Below are 24249 nucleotides of genomic sequence, written 5' to 3' on the forward strand. Positions count from 1 at the left end.
GGAGTGAGTGTGCAGTACTATGTAGCTCTCAATACATGCCTTTAAATGCAGTATACAAAATTATGTACATATGTGTCCTTCAAAAGTGCAATACACCCATCTGTTCATCATTTTTAACTCACATAGCCAATACAGGTTTGTATAAAATCTAAAATATCCCTAAATCTCTAAGTGCAAGGTAGAAATCAGAATTAGAAGGGAAATCACTCCATCACAGGGCACACTCATGCACACACCCATCCTCATTTACTAATGGGCAAATTAACAATGCCAATGAGACAGTAGCCAGATCTTTCAGATGTAAGAGGAAAACCAGAATGCCAAATAATAACCCAGGAGAATATGTGGAGAGCTACTTCAACCACCACCACTACCACCACCAATGTGCAGCATCCACGTGAATAATGCAATGGCAGCCATTCTTCTGCCTGTATGCCACCCCACATTATCAAGACACTTACATTACATTTATGATGACTCTAGACATGGAACATGACAATTACTGAAGTCCAGGTTTTGTGTTCCTCTGTCTTCCTTAATTTCTATCTTCAGATCAGGTTAATCGTCAAAGCAAGTGGGGTTACAGTATTCTTTGCACTTTGTTCCTACTGTTCAGATTAGAACACACAAATAATAATAGAAAGCCTCCTAAAAGTCCCACAGGGCAGGCTAAGACCTTTACTAACCCTCACACCAGACAACCAGCTCTCATACTCCACATGCACAATTTGACCTTCACAGGTGAACAAAGTGGAACAGGCTTTAAAAAGACACAATACATTAAATGTTCAAAAATATCCACAAAAATGACCTTCAAGGGAAGGGAAAACTGTCAATCTCTGGCTTGAAAACACAAGTCCAACCAAGCAAATTTTAAAATGCAGGATTTTAATTAAATTTAGCAAAAAAGAAGTACAAAAATAGAAAACAGAGAAAATGGGATAAAATAAGGCAAAAGGGTTTGCCCAAAAGGGCAACCCAAAGCAAACAAGTTATGGTACAAAATCCCACAGATAGATAAATTGATAAAAATTTGAAACGTTATCTTCATGCTTGATTATTCCTAAGTCAATTTGTATTAAAGTAATGAACATCAACAATGCCAGTGCCTGCTTGTCTAATTTCAAATTCACACTATTATATATGATATAAAATAAAATATTTGGGAGAAAACACTTTTGTGATTTATTTTTCTTTATTAATTTACAGTCACTTGTTTTCCCTTTCTCTCCTTTATAGAGTTGTGTCTGTGCAAAATAGATAGATAGATAGATAGATAGATAGATAGATAGATAGATAGATAGATAGATAGATAGATAGATAGATAGATAGATAGATAGATAGATAGATAGATAGATAGATAGATAGATAGATAGATAGATAGATAGATAGATAGATAGATAGATTCTTCCTGGATTTAGGTGGCGACTGGTTAAAAGGAGGGAAGCTGGCTGCTTTTCGTTTCACAATCAAAAAGAAACAGAAAGCTTCAATGTTTTTGAGGGTTTGTATGACGGTTGGAGAGAACGAGGGAGGGCGAGAGAGGGAGGGAGACAGGCAGAGAGGGAGAGAGAGAGAGAGAGAGAGAGAGAGAGAGAGAGAGAGAGAGAGAGAGAGAGATATGCAGTGACTACCCGCTCTTATACATAGCCGAAGTACTTAAAAGAACACAAAGCAAGGTAGAAGTCTCTGTTCATTAAATCCTACTTCCAACAAAATGTTTTTAAAATACAGACCCGGCTAAATAAGACGAGGACGCTTGAAGAAAGTGGAGAAAGGAAGACGTGCAAATAACGGTGAGTAGGGGTTATCGCTTCTATCCACAGGAGCAGGTGCAGTAGAGTAGGAAAATGAGAATAACGCTGACTTACGAGGGTCTGAGAAAGTGTCAAAGATGAATTTGTAATTTGTTTTGTAAAAAATGGAAACGAAGAAGTGGAGTGGAGCCGCTTTCTTTTAATTGTGTGCCATTCAGTTGATTTGTATTTGTTCTGTGCATTATATTTACATCATATACAATGCTTAAAAGGTGACCGTATTCTGTACATTGGACCCGTAATCGAACGATCTGCTTGACCATGTGTATCCTGGAAAGTTAAACTCAGACACGCGTTTAGTTTGAATCTGTTTTCTGAGTCATTCGAAGTCCCGTATTTTCCAACCACACTCTCCGCAGACGATTTCACATTTTTAATTTGTTAAAGGGTAGTTTTCACATACAAAATTTCATTTTAAGTGGTACACCCATGGGGGGCAACTTCCCCATGCATTCTCTTTCATTGTATTCAGCAGTTTAACCTGAGCACTATCCGAAGAGTTTATCTTAAAATTCGATAGACTGAAAAAATGAGTTTGTTGAAAAGTTCGATTCAGAATATTAATAAAATATAGTTTTACCAACATATTAGCGGTAGTATGTATTGTTGACAGCGAATAATTTGCTATCGCGTATATCCAGTAGCCGTACTACTGATCGTTATCACCCTCTTTATCGTTTCATCTGTCAGCACTGACTTCACACTTCTGTTTTGCATGCTAAAACAAAAAAATCAAAACATGAAACTTTTTTTACTTGCTTTACACACAGAAAGAGATAAAGACATTCAGAAAGATAGAAAGAGACAGAGAGATGGAGAGAGATTGTGAAAAGAAAGACATGATTAAACCGCAAGATCACTTAATCCATCAAGTCTAACATTGTTCTTGAAATGGATGTGAAATAAATAAATAAATAAATAAATAAATAAATAAATAAATAAAACGAGTCAGTGATGCTTTTCAGTATTAGAAGATAATCCTCATTATGAATTTCCACATTCAACTGTGCTCTTCATACTAGATTATTTCATAACAAGATGACAGGTTCAAGAATCAGGCTGGGAACTTCTGTTTTTCAGTGAGAATTTCTCAATAGTCTACTTGAAGGAAGCCATCTGCACACAAAATAAGTTAACTTTGTTTTACTTATTTTGCTCTTCAATAAGAGCTTCCAAAAGATGCAACTATCATTTTTTTAACTTATACTTTTTCCATTTACTGAATGCCAGAGCATTTTCCAAAAGAATCTGGATAAGTAGCTGTTAGGTTCTTTGCTCATGAAGTTGGTTCTTTGTGCTTCCTAATATGTAGAAAAAAACCTGAACAGATTAATTTTTGGTAGGCTACATAGCAGGACACTAACAAACTGAGAAAACCTGACCTTAGCCTGTGTTACTATATGTATGCAGCAAGAGTCCTTTTAAAATCACGACCATTGGGATTTCAGAAGTCTGTTGCCATCTATTCATGGTTACTTACTGTATGGGGCTTGTTATGCATCTAAATAAAGGTTCTTTCAGGAACATTCATGTAGATGGATCTTTTGGGAACCAAAAATGGATCCTCGGTGACACTGCTCTGAATAACCAATCTGGCACCTTTATTTTTAAGAGTTGTACATCAGACCTGTCTAAACTAAAAAAGAAATAGAACTGCTTCTAATATGTACTGTATGTTCTAAGTGTAATATACTGTACATAGGGCATAAAGTTGCCCATCAGTTTATTAAAAGTAAAACTAATAATCATGCCACTTAGGTTGTGATGTCAGCTTCAGTTATGTACTGGTTAGGACAGGATACTTTTCAAAATTCATTAAGTGGTAAAGATTTAGTGCATCTTTTTTGCAGTTTGTATTGCACCATTTTGTATATGAATAATTTAAATACCTAGTTAAATCCATCCATCCATTATCAAATTCACTTAATACAGATTAGAACAATCAATGAAATATCTGAATAAGTATTAATTACACATCTCTATAAAAAGGCAGTGCAGTGTTTAGTGCCATAAGTTCATTGCATGCACCTGATTGCTGTCTTTGTGAAGTTTGGATGTCATGAGCATTTTGTTCCAGGTATTCTAGTTTTCCTTGCACATCCTCAGAAACATGCAGATAAGACTAAATGACAACTCTAAATTATTCCCAGTGTGACTGTTGGTGTGTGTGGGGGGGTGATCCCTTTATTGAACTAGTGCGCCACTCAGGACTGGTTACTACACACACATTGCTACTAGGACAGGCTTCAGCCTATGGCAAATGTGCATGTGGGTTGCAAAAACTATTTTGTTTGGTTCTAAAAAAACACATTGTTTCTTTCCTCCATGTATAATTTAATTACTATAATCTTTAAATAAAGAAAATCATGCAACCATAACAAAAGAATTCATGTTGCCTTACATCATTCATTGTATCACATGGCCATGTGTTTTCTGGAAAGGTAAAGTGCCTTCAGTGTCTGGTGCCCACTGTATGAAAGGATTCAAAACCCCCTCAAGCCTGTGATAGATTTTGGTTATGTGCCTTTGGCTTGGTAATGCACATAAGATGGACACCCAAGTCCTTCCTGATCTGCAAGCATCTTGAATGTTCTTCAAAAAAGCCCATTTAATGTGATACTGTATAGGAATCAGGGTTTTATAAGAGAACTGAAGAGGACACAGCAGTTTGGTCCCCCATTATTTCTTGAGGTAGAGTGCTCTTGTTCTAAGTCTGTAAGATGTGTGTTTGTTGGTTCAGTAGGCAGACACACCTTTTCCTTTGCTGTAGGTTACCAACCGTTTGTGGTAAGCTTCACAATACCACAAAAATAATTTTGTTTTGTTGTTTTTGTTTTAATTATAAAACAGTCAAACTCCAAACTTTCAACTTGTCTTAGTTTCTGAAAGATTATAAAAAGCTAATGATGATAAGAAGGAAAAAACATGAAAGCTCATTTATCACACCTAATTGGGACATGTCTGGTTTCTTGGAGATAGTCATTTTCAAGCTATTTATAAATCTATACAGTTTTAGCTGCTTAGTCTGCTGCTTGACAAATTATTCTAGATTCACTGCTTTTAGAATAGCTATGTTATCTCCCCTTGACTGTTTATCTTTTCTGTCACAATATAATTTGTCTGAACCGTATGTACAGTATATTGAAAGTGTTTTATGATTGTGATTAGATAAGTGGGTCACCAAATGGATGGGTGGTTTAATAACCTTATACTCTAATTTCATTTATCTGTTATATGGTAAATGTTCTTCCTGTTAGTTTATTGGATAATTCCAGAGTGAGACTTTGTGAACATGAGCATCTGCAGAAAATGTTTCAGGGGAGGGCAACAATTTTTGCAAACCATAAAATATGGAATGTTCAAACCAACAGACCTTCTTCTTCTTCTTTCAGCTTCTCTTGTGAGGGGTTACCACAACATATCATCTTGTTCCATATCTTCCTGTCCTCTGTGTCTTGTTCTGTTACACCCACCACCTGCATGTCCTCTCTCACCACATCCATAAACCTTCTCTTAGGCCTTTCTCTTCTCCTCTTACCTGGTAGCTCTATCCTTAACATCTTTCTCCCAATATATCCAGCATCTCTCTTCTGCACATGTCCAAACCAATGCAATCTTGCCTCTCTGACTTAGACTCCCAACCGTCCAACCTAAGCTGACCCTCTAATGTACTCATTTCTAATCCTATCCATCCTCATCACACACAATGAAAATCTTAGCATCTTTAACTCCGCCATCTCCAGCACTGTTTCCTGTTTTCTGGTCAGGGCCTCTGTCTCCAACCCATATAACATAGCTGGTCTCACTACTCTTGCTGATACCCGTCTGTCACAAATTACTCCTGATACTCTCCTCCAGCCATTCCACCCTGCCTGCACTCACTTTTTCACTTGTCTTCCACAATCCCTGTTACTTTGTAATGTTGATCTCAAGTATTTAAACTCATCCACATTCACCAACTCTACTCCCTGCATCTTCACCATTCCACTGACCTCCCTCTCATTTACACACATGTATGCTGTCTTGTTCCTACTGACTTTCATTCCTCTCCCGTCTAGAGCATATCTCCACCTCTCCAGAGTCTCCTCAATCTGCTGCCTACTATCGCTACAGATCACAATGTCATCAGCAAACATCATAGTCCACAGGGACTCCTGTCTAATCTCGTCTGTCAACCTGTCCATCACCATTGCAAAGAAGAAAGGGCTCAGAGCTGATCCTGATGTAATCCCACCTCCACCTTGAATACATCCGTCACTCCTACAACAGACCTTACCATTGTCATACTTCCCTCGTACATATCCTATACAACTCTTACATGCTTCTCTGCTACTCCCGACTTCCTCATACAATACCACAACTCCTCTCGAGGCATTTTGTCATATGCTTTCTCCAGGTCCTAAAAGACAATGCAACTCCTTCTGGCCTTCTATGTACTTCTCCATCAACACCCTCAGAGCAAACATCGCATCTATCATGCTCTTTCCTGGCATGAAACCATAGTGCTGCTTGCTAATCATCACCTCCCTTCTTAACCTAGCTTCCACTACTCTTTCTCATAACTTCATGCTGCAGCTCATCAATTTTATCCTCCTGTAGTTACTACAGCTCTGCATATCCCCTTATTTTTACAAATCGGTACCAGTGCACTTCTTCTCCACTCCTCAGGCATCCTCTCACTTTCCAAGATTCCATTAAACAATCTGGTTAAAAACTCCACTGCAATCTCTTCTAAACACCAACGGCCTTTCCATTCTTCATCCTCTTCATAGCTGTCCTTACTTCCTCCTTACTAATCCCTTGCAACTCCTGATTCGCTATCCCCACATCATCCAATCGTCTCTCTCTCTCTCATTCTCTTAATTCATCAGCCTCTCAAAGTACTCTTTTCATCTGCTCAACACACTCTCCTCACTGCCTCGAAAGCTTGCATATTGTAATCTTTTTAGTTAGCCAATAAGAGGTGTTACTTTGCTTGACTCAGCTATGTTAAAAATACCTGTACTAAAGCTCCTGTAGAGTGTACAGGTAGATACTGTTATATGTATATAAAAACTGTGTTTACTTTTACTTATATGTACATTCAATGAATGTCTCAGACTCCCATCAAAGGTTTACAGAGTCCTGGGCTATTTTGAAACTGTTAACGCACAGTTAGCCTTTTCACTGATGAGACTGACCTTGTTGGGAATTTTCATTGCAAGGAAATGAGAGCCGTTTTAATCGGGTTAGTCCCTATGGTATTCTTTACTTCTTCCTCTTTGTTTCTTTCATTTCTTCCCTCTCTTTGTATTTTGTCACAAATTTCTGTTCCTGATAAAATGTCTGGAACTTTACACAAGGTGTAGTGTGAGAAAGACAGGTTGTCTGAGGCTGATTGTTATTTGGGAAAGAACAGACATGGCAGATAAACTTCAGGCTGGAACCTGTTCTTGTTTGTGTTCCCCTAAACATAGTCCTATACCAGTACATGTTTATGACAGTATAGATAAAAAATAAGATTATACTTTATACCAATTCCAAAAATTTACATTTATTTATAGATCTTTGTAATGTATGAATTGATCTTCATGAATCACTAAACATTGTACATCAAATTAGTTCAATCTCAACTCATTATTATTTATTTAAATATTTATTTCCAAATTAAATTAAAATAAGAAATTTAGCAAGTGCTTTTAAATGAGAATGTTAAACAATGCATTCTTTAAAGATATAAATGCTGAATCATTCACATTTGATAATTAATTTAAAGAGAAATGTTGTAACATTAGAATACAGGAAGCATTTCCTAACACAAACACAGTGAAACAAACCCTTCAGGCCACATTGGTAAAGCTCTCATGCTGCCATTGTTAAAGACCTAAGTAGATGAGATGGTCAGATATCACAGTGATGCAGGACACTGTAATCAAGGACACTCCTGAGAGCTAAAGGCCAGAGAATTCAAGAGAAAAAGATTAAGAACATCACTACACAATAGGTCCCAAACAAACCTCCCCTACATAATGCTGAAACATATATTTCAAGTAAAGGATGCACAGAATATTCATTCCTCGAAAATGTTTGCCCCAAAAATAGCAAACATGGTAGTATTCAGTCAGATAAATAATCATGTCAAATTTATTTGTTCAAATGCTTACAACTGTTCCCATTACTCAAATGCAGTAGTTAGAGATGACGTGTCACATCTCATTGTATTGTGGTGTGTGGATGGCATCTTTAGAGAGTCTTAATCCCATACATACAGTATCTATATATAAATGTATGCATATATATCTCTCTATTATAAAAAAAAAATCCTGGGAGAGAAAGACTAGGGAGACGAGACGTGATCTTCACATGAAGATCACGGAAGACACTTAAAAGACCCGCGAGATGAAAGAGATCGACCCAGGACCATCTCACGGGGACATAGAACATGAGATTCTTGCAAGACACGCCCTACTTACAACCATGGGCAGCAACACACTCCGTCATGTCAAGGCTTTGAGCACACACAGATCTGAGCGCATATAAAGCATATAAGGACAATACGTTATAGATAAAATGTTGACAACTAAGCGAAGAAGAAAGAGCAGCGCAGAGAAAAGAGACTCAAAAGCATTGGAGAGAAAAAAATGCAAAAAAGAAAAAGAATAATTGAGGTGCAAATTCAGAAAATAAGGAAAGTAATAATCAGCCCAGAACAAGTGGAATTGAAAAAAAAATCATGTCCAATTGGGCTCAGAATTAAAAGAAAGAGTAAAAGACCAAGTAGAACTTCATAAAGACATTCAGAAACGTTGGCACTATACACATGCAGAGCAGGTTAGAGATTAAAAAAGCAGTGGAATTCGAAAGGGTAAAAAAAAAAACAGTGGTACAATAGAAATGCAGAGAAAGGAAAAGAGTATGAAAGCAGGAAAATTTGGAAGTATTGTAACGTCCCAGGCAGGTTGAAGCCTTTTTTTATTTTGAGTGACTGTTAGGTTCAATTGAGGGAGGGCGGAGTTGAGCATGGAAGACTGACAGCGGGGTATTGATTGATGCGGTAAGGGGGGTGGCTGGGATGGGAGGAGGGGGTTGGAGAGGGTGCTAGAGGGTTGTGTTTGGGGTTACGAAGTCGGTGTTCTTTTTCTTGAATGTTCAAGTAAAACTTTTGTGAGACTTTACTACGTCTGTCTGTTTTTTTTTTTACTTCTTCTCTTTTCGAGCCGGACACGGAGGTCACTACAGTATCAAAAAAAGATAGTAAAGATCGCATTAGCACAAACAAAAGGAAATTATTACTCAAAAAAAGGGAAAATAATCATCATGGACCAGGTGTAATTGAAAAAATAGCAGGACAAAGAGAGGTCAGAAATAAAAGACAAAGAGTATAAAACAAAATAAAATGTCATAAAGAGGTTAAAAAACAAGGGGGCCAAACACATGCAGAGCAGGTTAGAGATAATGAAAACAGCAGAATTCAAAAGACTCAAAAAAAAAGGTAGGCTCAAAACACATGCAGAGCAAGATACAGAATATATAAGTAGAAAAAATTGAAAGTGTCGAAACAAAGAAAGTAAACATCACATTAGCACAAACAAAGAGAAATTATTACTTGGAGAAATAATGAAAAGGTGAATAGAGATAGAATATATGGACATACAGTACAGTAGGTGATATGTCTGAAATATGTAAATATTGTAAAGCTTTGAAGTTTAAGTCAGAGAATTTCAAAAACAGGGTTTACCTCACATGCATTTATTGGTTACTTTGCAAAAAAAATTATTAACTGCTGATGATGTGGATCGGATTGTCTGTGCTGAAATTCCAAACAGAGAAACCTATCCTGAATTATGGTACAAAGTCATTAAACACATGTCTCACGGACCTCATTTAAAAGATTCAGCCTGTTGGGACTCTAAAGATTCCAAATATTGTTTTTAAAGAAGTTCTGAATTAAAAGTGAAACTAATGAAATAGCAACAATTCAAAGAGAAAAAAAAATCTTAAACATATGTATCTGGAAACCAAACACAGGGGACTGCGAGCGAAGCCCCCTAGTATACTGCATATATTGTAACAACCCAGGGGACACAAGAGACAGAGTAATAGAATTAGCTACTATAAGCTGACTGCTGGTGAATGGCCTTAAACAGACCAATGGAACCTTCAGTGGCTGCTTCTGCTATGCCACTCAGTTCTTCAGTGGTAATACACACCCCAAGCTGCTTTGCACCCTTTGACCGTTACACACACTGCCCGACTCTGCCTCACTTCACTCACCAGCTCCAGGAGCCAACCCAAGGCCAGGGTCCACATCTGAGGCTTGCCAGAGACCATGCATCCTGGCTAACAGGCTTTAGCAACCGAGAGATGTAATTGAAGCACTATTGATGTTGTGCGCCTACATCCCCTGCCTCCCTGCTGCTTTATAGTCAGCCTCTCCAGGTATTCGCAATCCCTTGGACAGGTCCTGCAACTTGAAGAGTGTGTCCCTCTCAGATCCATACCCAGGGGTCACTACAATATACATATTGCATATAAACATCTAATAAAAAAAGATACCATTTGATATTCAACCTGTTTTTTTCTTTAATTTGACTAACACCAATAATTTTCATTTCAGTGGATCCAAACTCTGGAAGATCTACCTGTCAATATTAGTGAATCTCCATTGATCTTAGTATTTACATAAAGGTTGACAACTCATTATTACAGCCTCATATACTCTTAATTGAGTTGCTGCTGAGACACTGTCCATATTATATGTGGTAATTTTTAGGTTTTCCTGTTTTTCCTCCTTTTTGACTCAATGTCTTTGCATGATTCAGAAATAGACCAGAATCAATCGGGTAACCAAGATCTTACACGGACTGAATGGTCACATTCTTGAACTGAGAGGTATGAGCTCTGAGGAGAGACTGATAGAGTTGAACCTTTTCAGTGTAAGACAATGAAGATTAAGAGATTAACACATGATGGAGATGTTTAAAATTCTGAAAGGAAACTGTACTGTGGATCCCTGGTGCTACTTTAAAATAGATTTTCTTCATCAGTAAAAAGGGACGCTGTTAGAAACTTATTAAGGGGAACATTGCACAAAGTTTTTCTTCACACAGAGAACCATAAACACATGTAATAAAACCAAGAAGCATGGTGGAGAGGACAAAAGGGACCTTCAAAATCTCAACTAAGTTTTATTTTGAGAATCCAGGTGGCCTGTTCTAGTTAAAATTTTTATCTGACTGTTTAAAGTGGTCTCTAGATGGGCATCAATTAATAATGGAGAATGAGTGTAGATGCAGCAGTTTTACAGCTCGTTGATGGGAGGTGGTGTGGTTGGTTAATGTTGAGACAGACCGTAGTAAAAGAGTAATTTAACTCAGCTTTTTCCTGTGTATAAGTGGGGAATGACTCCGGCTCAATACATTTAAATGAAACTCCCCTAATGGATTTAAAGTTTGCTTTACTTCTTATTAGGCTTCAGAGTTTCCTTCCTTTTTTATTTTCCCTTTGTGCTGATAGCTCAAAAACCTCTAGAAACGTGACTTGCATTTAACATGTGAGCCTTAGTCTTCAAGAAGCGTCACAGCTGAAGTAATAGTTAACTAATCGCACGCAGCTGTTTTTTTTTTTTTTTGTGGGTTTTGCAAAAAAAGTCGAGATTTTATAATTTGCACCATTCGCACAACAAAGTACAGTCTATGTAAATTTTCAGGAAATATCTGTGTGACTTGTCACATGAACAGGTACTGAAGTCTGTTTTCTGTACTTTCCCTTGGGAACTTAAAAAAATGCCAGGGAAATCGAAATTAACATCTGGTAGGGTGACCTCTAAAGTTAACTTTCATATTACGCACATTAACATTGTTATGTTAAATGATGTTTAGACATATGTATCTAAAGGAGAAGTATTGCCATGAGCTGTTAAATCTACTATTGCAGTGGAATGTCTAGATGTGCAGAGGTTCATTGAAGATATGGGTTGTTATTTGTGGAACTAGTGGTTTTATTTATTGACATGTTAGTAAATTAAGAGTATCATAAACATACAATACTTACACTACTTTGCAGTTTCTAGCTGACAGACTTTGTATCCCTTTGGCTTTTCTGATTTTTACTGAGCTAATAAAGCATTATAATAGCACTAGCTGTATAAGCCCGTGCTATAAAAACCCTGGGCTCCTAGAAACCATGGATTCTGGCACATCAATCAATCAATTGCAACAGTTGTGCATTTGCGGCTAAGTGAGACTCTCTTTCTTTGGGGGTTTCGTTTTGCCGACATGCTCACCTCCATTGTCTATCAGTTGCTAAGCAAATTTCTCTCTCCTCAGAGGTTTTGTTTTGCTGATGTGCTCGCCTCGCTTGCGTATTGGCGGATAAGCGAGTTTCTCTTTTCTCGGCAGTTTCACTTTGGTGATAGAGTCGAATTTTTTTTAGCTTCATGCTGTACCCTCTCACTTCTGGGCCGGACAGACAGACACACATACTTCTACGCGTAGAAGTTTATATATAAGATATTACACATAGTTGACATGATATGCAATATTTTTTTATCGTATTGTTTTTTTATTGATTGAATCTTGCATCTGGTTAGTCTAAAAGTTAGCATGTTCTCTCCCTGATTGCATGGAGTTTATTTTTGATTTCGTTAGTGTTCTTCCATCAAGACAAAAGAAGTTCATTATAGGGTAACAGGCAATTCTGAATTGTTACAGTGTAAATGAGAATGTGTGTGTATGTGAGTGAACCTTGTAATGGAGTGCTGGGATAGGCTTACAATATTATATTCTTTCTTTCTTTTTTAAAATAGTCAATGTATTTGTATTTTTAAAGAAATTAGGGGACTGTGCCCCCTTCTCGCTTCTTTCACCAACCCCCATGCAGGCACTACGCGCTAGCCACTCTGCAGTTCTGCCACTCACGTATGGATAAGCAAATGTACAATTTAAACAGATTGTTATTTTCATGGGAATTGTTACATATGCATAATAGACCTATTTTACATTACAGCAAGTAATTAACCATAGTAAAAAATAGTAAAACGTAATAAATTAAAAGAAAATCATGTTTCATGTTGCATTATAGGTATTCGATGTGTTATACGTTTTTGTTCTGTTTGGCTTTGAAATTAATATGCAAATACATTTTAAACTTACACTTTTACTGTAAAACTTCAGTAAAAACAATATTTGAAATTAACCTTTTGTCAATATCGCTTTGAATTTTGATTCCGTGTTTGGAGATATAGAACATTGTGACAACGCAACGTATAATTGCCCGTGAGTGAATATCGTTTCTTTCTCTCTAATAAATAAACCAAATTTTTCAAATGTTTGTCCCTGTGATTTGTTAATTGTCATAGCAAAAGCTATTCTAGCGGGAAACTGTAAACATTTTGATACGAATGGCATATCAAGATCTCCTTTGGTGTCTATTGTTTTCTGCGAAAGATGTATTACATTACCTTTCTTGTCGCCTATTAAACTTTTACATGTCAGAATTTTTCAATCAATTTTGAATACAACTAATCTTGTCCTATTGCATAGCCCATCACTCATACATAAATTACACAATAACATTACAAATACATCCTTCTTTCAACAGTAATTCGGCTGGTGGAAGACCGGACGGTGTTAACAGTTATAGATATTCTACGGGATACTGTAAGTTGCTGTTTTCATCTTCCACAACATCACCATAGTCTATTGATATGCCTTTAGCCAATTTGCCATGTAACCAATCGACAATTTTCGTGTTAATTCGTTAGACTTCATCGTTTCTCGGTGCTAGGATTGCCCATGTACTCATTTCTTTTGTTGATTACTCTTCGGGATAAAATTCTTTATTAAGATTTGGACATAATAAGTCTTCTTTTACTCGGAACTTAAAGTGAGGAAAACGTAAAAATCTATAAGTGCTGACAAGTCTTGGCTTGTCTCAAGATCTTCTTTAGTAATATTTGGACAGAGACAACTTTTTTCTAATTTTGGTTCTGTACATTACCACAATGAATTTTAAATGAAACAACTCAGATGCAGTTGAAGTGCAGACTTTCAGCTTTAATTCAGTGGGGTGAACAAAACGATTGCATAAAAATGTAAGGCAACTAAAGCATTTTTTAACACAATCCCTTCATTTCGGGGGGTCAAAAAGGGATTGTGTTTAAAAATGCTTTAGTTGCCTCACATTTTTATACAATCGTTTTGTTCACCCCACTGAATTAAAGCTGAAAGTCTACACTTCAACTGCATCTGAGCTGTTTCATTTAAAATTCATTGTGGTAATGTACAGAACCAAAATTAGAAAAAAGTTGTCTCTGTCCAAATATTTATGGACCTAACTGTATCTACATATCTTGTAGCACAGTATAGACCAGTTAGTCCTTTACAACTATTAAATGTGATAATGTGTCATCATTAAATAAACTTTTCCGTGAGAATAGATATTTCTGGTGTATATATATTTACACAGAGTAATAAAAAATAAATATAAGGGCTGTATTATAGGCATGCTTGACTCAGAATATGTGCCAAGGATAGCAAAGTATGTAAAAAAGATGTTTTATTAAAAATTTCAAAAACACAAGGAACAAATCAATAAAATAACTATATACTGTAGATAGGATAGGATAAATAATAACCAGAAAAAAAAGTCTAAGATCTAGCATTCCTTTAGGGATTGAATAAGTAAAGGTTTGTCTAAGAAAATGGTCCATAAAACACCTGGACAAGACCCTTTTTTATCAAGCTTTATTTATTTCATTTTCAGTTGGAATAACACATCTGTTGTATTAATCAAGTGGAAGGTGGTGCAAATATCTTTCAGCTGAGCTTAACAGACATTTGTAGAATACCTTTAAAAGTGGGAATTAAAACATGAGAGTTTATTCCAACTTCAAGGGCTTCTAACACCATGGAAAAAATAGGAGTTTAATAAAGTCAAGAGTAAAATCAAATCCTGAAGCTAAGGGAGCCTGGCATTTGGTGGCTACTTTTACAAGTCGGGCCTACTGTACTCCTTGCTTGAATCTGAAGATTCTCAGCTTAGACAAGTGCCTGCAGTCTATTACTTTTTAAATTTAGTCCATGCAAAGCACAAAAAGAAGAATGTTCTCTTTGAAGAGTAGTTCTTCATGAATTACCTGTAATTATGAATCTACTGTAGGTTCTATTTTTTCCAACTTTCAACTTTTTATGAATATTCAGTAAATTTGTTAAGATTTCCATAGATTTAGAGCTTACTCTTTTGTTTATAGGGCTGTTTCATTTTCGACAATTCTACACTGCCTAAAAGTTCAAATTCAGGCTCAGTTGGGTTTGATTGTCAGCTTTGATCATTTTAATTTATTAATTTCTGAAATGTTTAGGAAATGAGGCATGTTGCAATAAACAAGTTATCACTTTTGATAGTGTGCTATGTATTTTTCTGTTTTACTAATCAGCTGATTGAATAAGGCTGAAGTACATTATTTTAAATCAAAGAGTTTCAATACCAGTGTTACACTAGGAACCGAAAAAAAAAAAAAAACATACATTCAAATTCAGTTTATGTTAGTGTGAAATGTTCAGTGATGTTTTTTAACCTTGAGGTTTCACTATGAGTGTTTCCTGTCAGAATCACAAGCAGAACAGCCTCCACAGAGGAAGAGATAGCAGCTATTTGTAGCATATTGTTATATTGTTTTTAAGGGACATGTTTAAAGTTCTCACCAAAATCCAATATATTTTAACAACACTCAGCCTTTAAAACCATTTCTGCCTGCATTTCCTCAATAATGTACAGGTCTACGTTTATTGTTGAGTGTACTTTTATATGATTTATATAAATATATAATTATATAGTGGTTTTGTTTGGTTTTAATTTTTAGATTTTTTGATGTTTTAAGTTGTTTATAATTGTGTCTTTTATTTATTTATTTATTGTTTGTTCGGTGTCCTTGAGTTCTCTGAAAGGCGCCTTGTATAAATAAAATATATTATTATTATTATAAATGTTTACAACATCCACAGCATTTACTATGAAAAAATGTCTTTAGAAATACTATTATAATATTGAACATTTATTTAATCTGCATTACCCAAAAAATTACAGTATCAGTTACCATTATTATATAAACAGATGGTTATTGTTAAGATGTTACTTAAATACTGCTACTACTACTACTACTACTACTACTACTAATAATAATAATAATAATAATAATAATAATAATAATAATAATAATAGATACAAATCAAACTAAATAAAGAATAAATAACTGAAAAGTTTAAAAAAAAAAACCTTGCCAGTAAGTCGTACAAATATATATTTATTAAAAGATATTTACATATAACCTTATTTAAATTATCGTATGTTTATTTTTGTAATAACAATATATATAACCAATTAGTAATAGTGTGTGTGTGTGTTTGGGGCAACAAAAACTCCAGGAAGGGAAACCCTTCAGAAAATAAACCTCCACAGTGATCCACAATGTTCTGCCATTTTTCAATTCTTACTTTATTGTTAGCTACACCACCTGCAGTTTCACTTTAAATTTTCCACCGTAAGCCATTTAGACATTATTTTGGCATATGCTATAAAAAATGCCTTATAAAGTAAATGGCATGAAGTGACGACTCGGTTCCTTTCTCATACTTTTGATGCTGTACTTTTTTTTAGGTTTTATTGCCTGCCTGGCCTATTTTGTTGATTGACTGATCTTTGAACACATCCCTACTTGCTATGTTCCGTATTTTTCTGTGATTGAATTACTGTCCTTTTTTCTCCTCTGTACTCTACATATATTGCAGTCTCCTGTCCCACTAATTTAAATTCATGTCTTAAACTGGTGTTGCTTTTGACATAAACTGATATTTCATTCTTAGTAAGTCTTCTTTGATCTTAGGTAGCATGAAAAGAAAATGGATGGATGTTCAGCTTCCAAAAACGATGATGAATGGTATACTTTTTGTACATAATAATCTGTTTAAACACTGTAGACAGAGGGTGACTCTCTATGTTGTAGTTAAAAAATCTCCTTAGTTCCAGAAGTCTGTTCACATTCTGGCTAACTCACTGTCTTTGTGGTGCCTGCACATTGTTCACACGTATAGGATTTCTTATCTCTCATCTCAAAGACCTGGGAGCTCGATTAATGTTTAACTGCGAATTGACCTGGTGGATGGATAGAAAGTGAGTGCTTCTGGTGACAGCCAAGCCTTCTATCCAGGCTGGTTCCTATTTTGTGCCTGGTGAAAGTGGAATAGGCTGTGCTTTGGGCACAGATGGAGGAACTTTATTAGATGTTGAAGAGCTAATAAGGATTTTTTTTTATTGTTTGCCCACTCCTGTATCTTTTCGTTCAAAACCAAATTATGTATCTTCAACAGCATATCATGAAATACCTCTGTGAAATGGGAATGTTTCTAATTGTTCCTTCTTTGATGAAAACATAGTTGTTCTGTACTTCAAGGATAATTAATTCCAAATAAAATTAGCTACTGTCAAGGTTCAGTTGACACTACACACAAAACAATATAAATAAACACATAAGCAGTAATAGTAGACTGAAAGAAAGGAACTATACATGAAGGTGTTATAGTTGAGACTGTAAGGAGTTGCTTCACCCCACGCATATGACCGGAGATGTTCAATGGGACTACCTGTCCACTTGACTGACCTCCAAACAAGCACATAAAGACCACAATGTCAGTAAACAAAATAGACTAAAACAGCACAATATACACACACAAAGTACCAAACGCAATTGCATAAAGAAACACAACAAAAACCTAGAATTAGCCAGAAAATAAACACATGAAGTGTACTGACTGGAGGCAGTCATTGAAAGTTTTTTAATAGAAAAGGTAGGTGATACATAGGTCAAAACTGGAAGTCAGCAACAGCATTGACAGAACCCAAAACACTAACCAGAAATCAAAGTCAAAAAGGAATACACAAGAAGTTAAGTACCAAAAGAAACATGAAGATCACAAGCAAAGTAGTTTTATCTCAGATATTGAGAATTGGCTCTGGTGACCTTTATACTGACACACCGTTGAACTTATCGCAGCATCATCCCAATGCATTATTGACATTGATTTCCAAGGAAACAGGCAATGCAAAAACCATTCATGTCAGAAACTGATTCTCTATGTATGAAAATCCCCCAAAACACACAGAGAATCAAGGAAAATCATGATAAATGTAAATCTACATGAAGTAGATTGAATACAGCTTTGTAACACAAATCAGAAGGTTTGAAGCTGTCACTCAGCTCTTTTTTAGAGAAAGATACAACAACAATGTCAAAATCAAAGCATATGGCAACATAAAGCTGCATCATACAGTTACATCAATTTTTTTTTCAATCTTGGAGTCTGGCAAGCATGAAAAACAAAAAAATGAAAAAAATAAAGAAATAATTCATACAGTTGAATACAAACAGTGGTCAAAATTGTCTTTGCTATTTTGCTTCTTGGAATTTACAAAACGTGTTAGTTGGGATCCTGGCTGCTAAAACCTTCTGGATTGTTTCTTTCTAAAATATTTTGAGACCCCCAATGGAGAATCAGTAGCAACAAGCAGATTATTGTATTTTACTCAAGGCAATAAATCCAGAGAGAAATTATAGTAAATTTCAGGATGGTATAAGCTGTATACAGTAAGTGCAATAACAATGCTTTCCTGGCTTTATTTAGAAATATCTTTAACAAAATTGAACTTGCTAATATAATATGGGAGATAATCTAAAATAAATCATTGGTCTGACGTTAAAATCAGTTCTTACTTGCATTAACATAATGAGGAAGGACCATTTAAACATAGTTCTAGACTAATCTCTTTCATAAATGATTGAACCACTAGGGTCATGTGACCGTAAGTTAATACAATTCTCAGTATTTTGTAAGAGTGCAGATGCAAAGACTAAAATTGTTAAGTTGAACTTTGGTAGGGCTAATTTTGAGCAGATGCGACAAAGTCTAAGTAGGATACACTGGGATAAGCTTTTAAGTGTGGAGACAGTCGAGGAGCAGTGGAACAGGTTTAAAAATGTTTTACATGTAATGCAGGACAGATACATACTTAAATTTGTAATTAATAGGAAACTAAAAAAAAACTCCACGGTGGATTAATAAAGATTTAAAAAAGAAGTTGTAAAGCAAAAAACTGCTTTATAAGGCATATAAGACTAATGACTGCAAAGTGAATTGTAGAGCGTATGAGAACATGAGGGCAACCATTAAGAAGGATATCAGGAAGGCTAAAAGACAGTTGGAGAGGAATATAGCAGATAAGGTGAAAGACAACCCTAAGAGATTCTTTCAGTATTTTAGTAGTAAAAGAACAGTCAAGGAGGAGGTCAAGTGCATCAGGAATAGTAAAGGGGATTTAAAAGATACAGACAGTGAAATAGCGGATGCCATAAACTTACATTTTTCTGAGGTGTTTACAAGTGAGTAAGTGGATGACCTCCCAGAGGTAAACGCGACTACTAAGGAGGTACTGAGGGATTTGGAAATTGTAGAGGGAGAAGGACTGCTCAGATTAAATAAGCTGAAATCGAACAAATCACCAGGACCAGATAATATTTATCCTCGTGTTCTTAAGGAGGCTAGTGAGTACATATATAAACCCTTGACGCATATTTTTAGGAAGTCACTGCGCACTGGAGAGATTCCGAAGGACTGGAAAATGGCAAATATCATCCCATTATATAAAAAGGGTGACAGGTGTGGAGGATTGCCGGCTTTCCAGTCCGGCCCTCACCCCCAGGCCGCCAGGAGGAGCCCTCCGGACAGCATATTGGTGCCCCGAATTCCAGCAGGGCCTCATGGACTGTGTAGTTTCTATACACAGCCCTGCTGGATACCTTGGGGGCCGCCAGGAGTCGCTGTGAAGGGGCTAGTGGACTCTTACATGCCCTATAACCCGGGAGTGCGTCACAGTCACGTGACTGGAGGAAGTGACGTGCTCCCGGGATGAAGAAAAGGACTGTTTGCCCTGACCCGGAAGGAAAACGGACTTGTGGGTTTGGCTATGGAACCATTTCCGGGTCAGGGGCTATAAAAGGACTCTGGGTAAGCCCAGACATTGAGCTGAGCTGGGAGGTAGGGTGGCGACGTGTCTGGGCGAGGAGGAGAGTTATTGAGAGAATAGTGAATTGTGTTAATGAGTGTATGGAGGAGAGTGCTTGGTGCACTACGGTATTATAATAAAAAGAATTATTATTATACTTTCACCTGGTCATCAGAGTGGTACCTGAGGGTTCGAGAGGTGGACACAAGCCTCATCTGTTACACAGGGCAGATCCAAGCAACTATAGGCCAGTAAGCTTAACATGCATCACAGGAAAATTAATGGAAGGAATTATTAAGGATATGATCGAGCAACACCTGGCAAGGACAGGAGTTATTCTAAACAGTCAGCATGAGTTCAGAAGAGGGAGGTCATGTTTTACTAACATGCTGGAATTCTATGAGGAGGCAACAAAAGGATACGATCAAAGTGGAGCTTATGATATTATTTATCTGGACTTTCAGAAAGCATTTGATAAGGTGCCACATGAGAGGTTGGGCATCAAATTAAAAGAGGTGGGAGTTCAGGGTGATGTTTGTAGATGGGTGCAGTATTGTCTCAGACAAAGGAAGCTGAGGGTGATGGTGCGAGGAACCTCATCAGAACTGGCCGATGTTAAGAGTGGTGTTCCACAGGGGTCAGTGCTAGGGTCGCTGCTATTTTTAATATATATAAATGATTTAGATAGGAATATAAGTAACAAGCTGGTTAAGTTTGCAGATGATACCAAGATAGGTGGATTAGCAGATAATTTGGAATCCGTTATATCATTACAGAAGGACTTGGATAGCATACAGGCTTGGGCAGATTTGTGGCAGATGAAATTTAATGTCAGTAAATGTAAAGTATTACAAATTGGAAGTAAAAATGTTAGGTTTGAATACACAATGGGCGGTCAGAAAATCGAGAGTACACCTTATGAGAAGGATTTAGGAGTCATAGTGGACTCTAAGCTATCGACTTCCCGACAGTGTTCAGAAGCCATTAAGAAGGCTAACAGAATGTTAGGATATATAGCACGATGTGTGGAGTACAAGTCTAAGGAGGTTATGCTCAACCTTTATAATGCACTGGTGAGGCCTCATCTTGAGTACTGTGTGCAGTTTTGGTCTCCAGGCTACAAAAAGGACATAGCAGTGCTAGAAAAGGTCCAGAGAAGAGTGACTAGGCTGATTCCAGGGCTACAGGGGTTGAATTATGAGGAAAGATTAAAAGAGCTGAGCCTATACAGTTTAAGCAAAAGAAGATTAAGAGGTGACATGCTTGAAGTGTTTAAAATTATGAAGGGAATTAGTGCAGTGGATCGAGACTGTTATTTTAAAATGAGTTCATCAAGAACACGGGGACACAGTTGGAAACTTGTTAAGGGTAAATTTCGCACAAATATTAGGAAGTTTTTCTTTACACAAAGAACGATAGAAACTTGGAATAAGCTACCAAGTAGTGTGGTAGACAGTAAGACGTTAGGGTCTTTCAAAACTCGACTTGATGTTTTCTTGGAAGAAATAAGTGGATAGTACTGGCGAGCTTTGTTGGGCTGAATGGCCTGTTCTCGTCTAGAGTGTTCTAATGTTCTAATAAAAGAAAAGCCATATATCTGGAAAAAATAAATAAATAAAAAGCAAAAAAAGAGTTTTTTTTAAAGAGACAAAACACACACATTGACGAAAGGTTCTGTTTTTAGTGAGTAGGAGCATGCTATTTAAGAGCCAACTGCCAACAGTTAAAGGAAAATCAAAGTATTGATCAAGTGACCACAGTCAAGTTAATAAGTGGGAAATTAAACCTCATGATGACAGTAAACTCTTTTGTTTACCTATTGTAATGAAAATTCAAAACTATAAAAAATATAAAAACATAATACTTTAAACTAATTTAATAAGCTGAATTTAAATTTTCAAAAATAATATGTCTGTTAAAAATTACACAAGAAAATTAACAAAACAATTCTCAGATATGGAAAAAAAGAATAACCACTATTTTATTTAAGTTAACTATAAAAAAAGAATGAGAAAAGAATAATTATGCCAAAAGATTTATCCAAAACTCATAACCTAATCTCAAGCAAAAAAAACTGAAAATCAGAACCTCTAAATGTTAAGTTTCAATGGAGACACATAAAACAAACCAATACCAAAGTTTCTAAGAGATAAGAATGAAGCCAAAAAACGGGCAATGCTAGGGCTAATATGTCCTTCAGGTGACTGCATTCCCACTTACTGCAGTGCCTCAGGAAAAAAGAGAGGCAAAGATTACATTCAATATGTTCAGTTCAGCTAAATAACAAACATGGTTAGGGAAAAACAGAAAGTGAGATGGAAAATACGGAAACTAGAAACAGTAGAAACATCAGGGGAAATGCAGAAAAGAAACCAACCAAAGAAAGAGTAATAACTAGTATTAAGAAAGAGTAATACCAAATATTGTTAAAATAACACAATGAAGTTGTCAGATATTCATTATAAAAAGATGACAATGCCTGTGTACTTTACTGACTGCACAAGGTGACAGCCACAAAATTATATGTTCAAATTGCTAGTCTGAATTGAAGTCAAAAATGTGTCAAAATTGATACCAGGGGGGTCAATAAATCTTTCCAACTAGCCAAAAACATTAAACCAATATTGAGTAAAATAAATGAAGTGGGACGGCACGGTGGCACAGTGGTAGCGCTGCTGCCTCGCAGTTAGGAGACCTGTGTTCGCTTCCCGGGTCCACCTTGTGTGGAGTTTGCATGTTCTCCCTGTGTCTGCGTGGGTTTCCTCCGGGCGCTCCGGTTTCCTCCCACAGTCCAAAAACATGCAGGTTAGCTGGATTGGTGATTCTAAATTGGCCCTAGTGTGTGCTTGGTGTGTGGGTGTGTTTGTGTGTGTCCTACGGTGGGTTGGCACCCTGCCCAGGATTGGTTCCCTGCCTTGTGCCCTGTGTTGGCTGGGATTGACTCCAGCAGACCCCCGTGACCCTGTGTTCGGATTCAGCGGGTTGGAAAATGGATGGATGGATAAATGAAGTGAGAAAAAACCATTAAAATAAAAGTAATTTATGCCAGAATGAGAGACATACTCACAACTAAAATTCAAAGTGAAGTTGTAGCCACAATATTTTGTAAGGCAAATCAATGAACACTGGAGTTTGTTTGTGAATATCCACAAACTTGAACAATCACGAAGTGAATGCGTCATGACTGGCACTTGCTTATGCATTCCTTTTATTTTTCATATTATTTATAGTGTCACTGAATCTTTTTTGCCATTTATTTTCATTCTTTTATCTTTTTTAATGGTTTGCTTTCTCCATTGATGCTACTTTGAATTTCATGGACTTCACGATTTTCTACTGGTTTGCATCTGGGTTGCTATGCAGTTACTATGGAGTGATGTCCTGGGCCATGCGCTCTGTGATGTCACAAATAATTACATATAAAAGGGGGACCACTGAGTTATCCAAGTTTGGCTATGAACTTTTGACTTCAATTCTTCTGTTTTTTTTGGGGGGAGGGGGTTAGACAAAAGAATAATTTGACTTTCTGGTTTTTATCTTTTGTGTGTTTTGTTTTTCACATCTCACAATCTGGTTCTTCTCTTTAAAATTCTATATCCCCCAACTGAAACAGTACACTTAACAAAACATTAATGTTTCACTCTTGAATATTTTTTTTGTTACAACCTTTTGCTTTGTTTTTTTGACCTTATTTCATCTTTGACAATCGAATTTAGAATTCTCAGCAATCACCTTAGGCTACATTTGACTCCAAATGTTCTCTTGTTTTCTCTTCCTCAACACAACAGTATGATGCTGACCTGCATACCCTTGACCTTGTGTTGAGTCTGTCTAGCAGGAACCTGGTAACCAGGTCAAACATAAAGCAAAAAATGGTGGTGCCCACAATACAAACAAAATGGTACTGTTGAAAAATATATTTCATTTTTAACATTGTTAAAAACCATCACTAAATAAAAAACTAAATGTAAGTACTGACATACTTGGCATCCCAAACCCTCAATATGATGGCTTGGTGATTTTTAAAGCCCAAGGAATGGCTTACAAAAATAAGCATCAAATCATGACATAAACGGATATTTAATTTTTAAGACTAACAGATAAACATTAAACCTTTAATAAAACCATTCTTTTTCCCCCAGTAATTTCACCAGCCTTTGATTTGTTTTGACTAATTTTATTTTCATAAAAATAGGTGCAGTATTCTGATAACCTTGTTGGTTGATACTTTGGCTATAACTCATCCGTTCTAATTATAATAAATAAAGCTCATTGTGTTTTTAAGCATGTCAGACGCAAGCTCTAAGAGGAGCAGGATTTGTAATTAACAAAATCAAATATGTATTTGGGGCAAGATAGACTGATTACCTTGGGACACAGTTGGCAAAAGATTAAT

At 36.4% G+C, this 24249-nt stretch overlaps 2 protein-coding genes across 3 annotated transcripts in view; both read left to right on the forward strand.

The window, feature by feature from the left end:
* LOC114642148 (nuclear GTPase SLIP-GC-like) overlaps positions 1–24249 on the forward strand; it is a 525435-nt gene that overhangs the window by 282057 nt on the left and 219129 nt on the right. The window lies entirely within an intron of this gene.
* cnr2 (cannabinoid receptor 2) overlaps positions 1589–24249 on the forward strand; it is a 437724-nt gene continuing 415063 nt past the window's right edge. For both annotated transcript variants that reach the window (XM_051918826.1, XM_051918825.1), the window contains exon 1: positions 1589–1796. The gene's annotated coding sequence lies outside the window, so the exon portion shown is untranslated. The remainder of the gene's footprint in view (positions 1797–24249) is intronic.

The sequence above is a fragment of the Erpetoichthys calabaricus genome, chromosome 14 (assembly GCF_900747795.2).
Source record: "Erpetoichthys calabaricus chromosome 14, fErpCal1.3, whole genome shotgun sequence".
Taxonomy (NCBI): Eukaryota; Metazoa; Chordata; class Cladistia; order Polypteriformes; family Polypteridae; genus Erpetoichthys; species Erpetoichthys calabaricus.